Source organism: Canis lupus, chromosome 12 (assembly GCF_048164855.1).
Source record: "Canis lupus baileyi chromosome 12, mCanLup2.hap1, whole genome shotgun sequence".
Classification (NCBI taxonomy): Eukaryota; Metazoa; Chordata; class Mammalia; order Carnivora; family Canidae; genus Canis; species Canis lupus.
Window position 1 is genome coordinate 1,899,971 of NC_132849.1, and position 5,323 is coordinate 1,905,293.

Consider the following 5,323-nt stretch of genomic DNA (forward strand, 5'->3'; position numbering starts at 1 on the left):
TGGCATGAAAATAAACAGATCAGTGGAACAGAAGACAGTCTAAAAAATAGATCCTCAAATATGCAATCAAGTGATTTTTTTTTTTTTTACAAATGTGTAAAAGCAATTCAGTGAAGCCAAGATAGTCTTTTCAACAAATGGTGCTGGAAAATTGGATATCTGTATGCAAAAACCAAACTTTGACCCATACTTCACACCATATACAAAAATGAGCTCAAGATATATATTGAACACCTAAATGTCAAACCTAAAACTACAAAACATCTAGAAGAAAACAAAAGACAATGTCTTTGTGACCTTTGGTTAGGCTAAGATTTCTTATATGATGCCAAAAGCACTATCCGTACAGAACAAACTGATAAATTGAACTTTATCAAAATGAAAAAGCTTCTGCTCTTTAAAAGACTCTTAAGAGAATGGAAAGAGGACAGCCCAGGTGGCTCAGTGGTTTAGCAAAATATGATGGTGAGTGATAATTGACTTAGTTGATAGCATGGTTAAAATTTTTTTCAATTATTTAATCGTGAATGTGATCCTATTCTGATATTTCTTTAATTTTCTCTTGTCATTATTACTAGTCAGTATTTAGAATCCATGGATACAAGTTATATTATCTTTTTTCTCAAGACTTTTGGAAGCAAAAGCCTGTAAGGAGGAACTTTTCTTCTGTAAAAATTTATTCATTTGTTTATTGAGCACTAATGTAAGTGGCTTGGAATACAGTGCTGAACAAGAAGACATGGACTTAGGCCTAGTAGGATTTACAGTTTAATAAAGGAACATAGGGCAGCCCTGGTGGCTCAGCGGTTTAGCGCCGCCTTCAGCCCAGGGCGTGATCCTGGAGACCAAGGATTGAGTCCCCGTTGGGCTCCCTGCATGGAGCCTGCTTCTCCCTCTGCCTGTATCTCTGCCTCTTTCTCTCTGTGTGTCTCTCATAAATAAATCTTTAAAAAAGAGAGAGAGAGAGAGTATGGAAATATAAGTCATTGACTAGAAAATGGATTTTCAAGTCACATGTCTAACAAAGGGCTTATACCCAAAATATACAAAGAATTCTCAAAACCCAAAAGTAAGAAAACAAGCAACCCAACAAAAAGTGTGGAAAATATTTGACTAGAAACTTCAAAAAAGAAAATATACAAGAGGCAAATAAGTAAATGAAAAAATGCTCAACATCAGTTGTCATTAGGAAGATGCAAATGAAAACCACAATGAGATAACACTACACACCTATTAGAATGGCTAAAGTTAAAGGGACTCTGCATAGTAAGTGTTGATAAGGTTATAGGGCAACTGGAACTGCTGGTGGGACCATAAATAGTACAACTACTTTGGAAAATAGTTTGGTAGTTTCCTTAGGAGTTAAACATACACCTGCCTATCATACTATGCAGTCATCCCACTCCCAACATATTAACACAAAAGAAATGAAAGTAGATGCCTATACAGAGAAAAAAAAAACAATAGGAATTTTGTGTAGTGACCAAAAATTATAATTTATCCAAATATCTATCAATAAATAAATGCATAAACTGTAGTATATCCATAAAATGAAATACTTCTCAGCAATTAAAAAGAATGATGTATCAATAAGTGCAATAACATGGAAGATATAAAAAATAATTATGTTGTACAAAAGAAGACAGGTAAAAGGGGGGGAGATGGAGAGAGAGCGAGAGCAAAAGAGAGAGAAACCAAGTGGAAACAAGGTCTCAAAGGCTCTCAAGGCAAAGGAGGAGGAGCTTTTGAAGAAGTATGAGGCTGGCTTCAGCAGTATAATAAACTATGGAAAGGTCAATCAAGGCAAATTGTGAAAATAGGCCATAAACCCCAGCAATTAGAGAGGTGTTTTGTGATGATGCTGAGAACAATTCCAAATATACTTTTGGATACCAAAACCAGATTATGGCACATTGAGAAATAAACAGAAATTACAACAATTAAGTATGGAATTCTCCTTAATGGAGAGTGAAGACTGTGTTTTCATGAAGTTTAGTGGTTAAGGAAGGACAAAGAGATTAGCTTTGAAAAAAAGTTTTTAAAAACATAGAGTTTACTTACAGACCAGGAGTACCTGGCTAAGGGACAGACACAGTATGATTCATGATATGGACAAAAATAAAAGACCTTGAACCATGTATAAAATCCAATCTAAATGGAATTAAAACTGAAGTATAACATTAAACTATAATGCTATCTGAAGAAAATGTAAGAAAATATTTTTGTGATCCTTGGATAATGAAGACTTCTCAAGTAAAACCTAAGAAGTATAAAACCACGAGGTAAAAATGGGTTAAGTTCAGACTTAATGGTGAGGGAGACCCAGAACCAGGACTAGAACCAGGAGATATCATCATCGTTTTAGATCAGAAGGACCATGCTGTTTTTACTCAACAAGGAGAAGATCTTTTCATGTATATGGATATACAGCTGGTTGAAGCCCTGTGTGGCTTTCAAAAGCCAGTATCTACTCTTGACAACTGAACCATTGTCATCACCTCTCATCCAGGTCAGATTGTCAAGCATGAGGATATCAAGTGTGTGCTAAATGAAGGCATGCCAGTTTATCGTAGACCACATGAGAAGGGTCGCCTAATCATCGAATTTAAGGTAAACTTCCCCGAGAATGGCTTTCTCTCTCCTGATAAACTTTCTTTGCTGGAAAAACTCCTACCTGAGAGGAAGGAAGTAGAAGAGACTGATGAAATGGACCAGGTAGAACTGGTGGACTTTGATCCCAATCAGGAAAGATGGCGCCATTACAATGGGGAAGGATATGAGAATGATGAACATCATCCTAGGGGTGGTGTTCAGTGTCAGATCTCTTAATGGGACCAGTGAATAACACTGCTGCTGGCATTTTATATGCAGTAGTGAATGAATGAATGACTATAATCATAGCTCACTACTTGCTATTGTTTTTGTTTTAATATTCAACTATAGTAGTGTTTTAAAAGTTAAATGAAGAATAAACTCAAATATAAAAGCTCAAAAAAACCCAAAAAACAAAAACCCAAAAAACAAAAACCATGACCTACATCAAAATTAAGGATTTCTGTTCAATTAAGAATACAATAGATAAAATTAACAGACAGTTACACTCAGAGGAGATAAATGCAACATCTAAAAATGTCATGGAGGGGCAGCCCGGGTGGCTCAGCGGTTTGGCATCTGCCTCCAGCCCAGGGTGTGATCCTGGAGACCCGGGATGGAGACCTGGGATCGAGTCCCATGTCGGGCTCCCTGCAGGGAGCCTGCTTCTCCCTCTGCCTGTGTCTCTGCCTCTCTCTCTCTCTCTCTCTCTCATGAATAAATAAAATCTTTAAAATAAATAAATAAATAAATAAATAAATAAATAAATAAATAAATAAATAAAAATAAAATTGTCATGGAGATATTAAAATACACAAAAAGCCTAATAGAAAAATGGGCAGTTCACAGACTAATTATGTACAAATTTGCTGATAAAATATACGCACATTAAAACTACAATGAGGGGCACCTGGGTAGCTTTGTAGGTTGAGCATCTGAGCATCTGACTCTTGGTCTCAGCTTAGGTCTTGATCTCAGGGTCGTGAGTTCAAGCCCTGTGTTGGGCTCCATGCTGCATGTGGAGTCTACTTTAAAAAACAACAACAAAAAAAAAAAACCCACAACACTAAAATGAAATGCAACTTTATAAGATAATATCAAAAAATTGAAAAATATCACCTATTGTCAAGAACAAGAGAAAATGGGAATTCTCATTCACCGCTTCGAAAGCATAAGCTGTGGAAGTTACAGTACATAGCTATAGTGAAAATTAAGCATCCTGAAACCCAGCAATCCTAGATAAATATGCACACTTAAAGGTCAGGTATGAAGATGTTTGGGAAGGCAGTCATTTTGATAGCATGGGTTCAAGGTACTTTGAGGTCTATCATTGAGAGAACAGATAAGTAAAATATGACAAATATTCATTATGGAATACAGTGCAATGCTTAGAAGCACTGAACTACACATATCTACACAGCAACAAGAATAGATATTTTTAACATAATAGTATGGGAAAAAATAAAAACCAAAGAGGTCTAAGATTTGTTGTATTATTGTTCTTCACAGGACTATACATCCCACCTATTGGATGAAACTTGCAATGCCATTGTTCCCAACAGGTATACTTCCTCATCCCATGGTTGGATTAGATATGACTGGTGGGGGCAAATGCCAAGGCTAAACTGAAGTTTTAAGAAGCATCACAATGTCTTCCAATTCTTTTGCTATTTTCTTTTCAAGAGAATAGCATGTCCATCAAAAAGCTCTGATCTTTTTTTTTTTTTTTTAATCTTTTAACCTGGATCCTAAAGTGAGAATATGGAGGTGGAGAACTTCAACCTCCAACCCACCATCACTATCATGTAATGTGAGCAAGAAATAAATGCTGTCATAAGCCACCAAGATTTTAGTTGTTTGTTACTTCTGCAAACCTGACTCATATAAGGTCTATATCACAGTACAACCCATAAAAATTAAAAACAAGGAATACATACCTGAACAACACATAAAGATATGTATATATCCAAGGGCATATTTCAGCCACATTAGAGCAATGCCTATAAAACAGGGGAAGGGAATAGGAGTGGGGAATGGAGTAGAGGGGGGAAAGAAACAGATAAGAGAGAGCCTTTACACAGTTTGATGGTGGTCATGTGTTAAGAACTGAGGAAGAGGAGTAACCCAACTCTGTATATGTGAGGTCCAAAAGATAGTAACAGGCTCTGGAGCTGGGAGTAACTGTTGGAGGGAGGTTGGGAATCTAGAATCCAAGTAGAGAAAATCAGCCTTGGGATCACCAGCTCATTCTGAGAAAGAGACACTAAAGAAGGCCTAGTAAAGGACTCAGTTTCCAATGTAATCTGTAGCAAAGATTTTCTACCATGTGTGAGTGAGGGGCTCAAGTGGCTTCAAGAGAGAGATATAAGAATAATAAGTTCCTTTGTCCTCAAAGAATTTATATTCTTTTTTTTAAAGATTTTATTTATTTATTTGAGAAAGAAGGAGAGAGCATGAGCAGGAGGAGGGGCAGAGGGAGAGGGAAAAACTTACTTCCCACTGAATGGGGAACCCAATGTGGGGCTCAATCCCAAGACTCCAAGATCATGATCAGCTGAAGTCAGACACTCAGCCAACTGAAGCATCAGTTGAGCCATCCCAATGCCCCAAAGAACTTGAAGCATCAGTTGAGCCATCCCAATGCCCCAAATCCTATCCATCTCCAAAGGCCTAGTGTTTCTTTCTCCCAGTAGACTAAAGGATCTTTAGGAGTCATATCATCTGGCAGGTA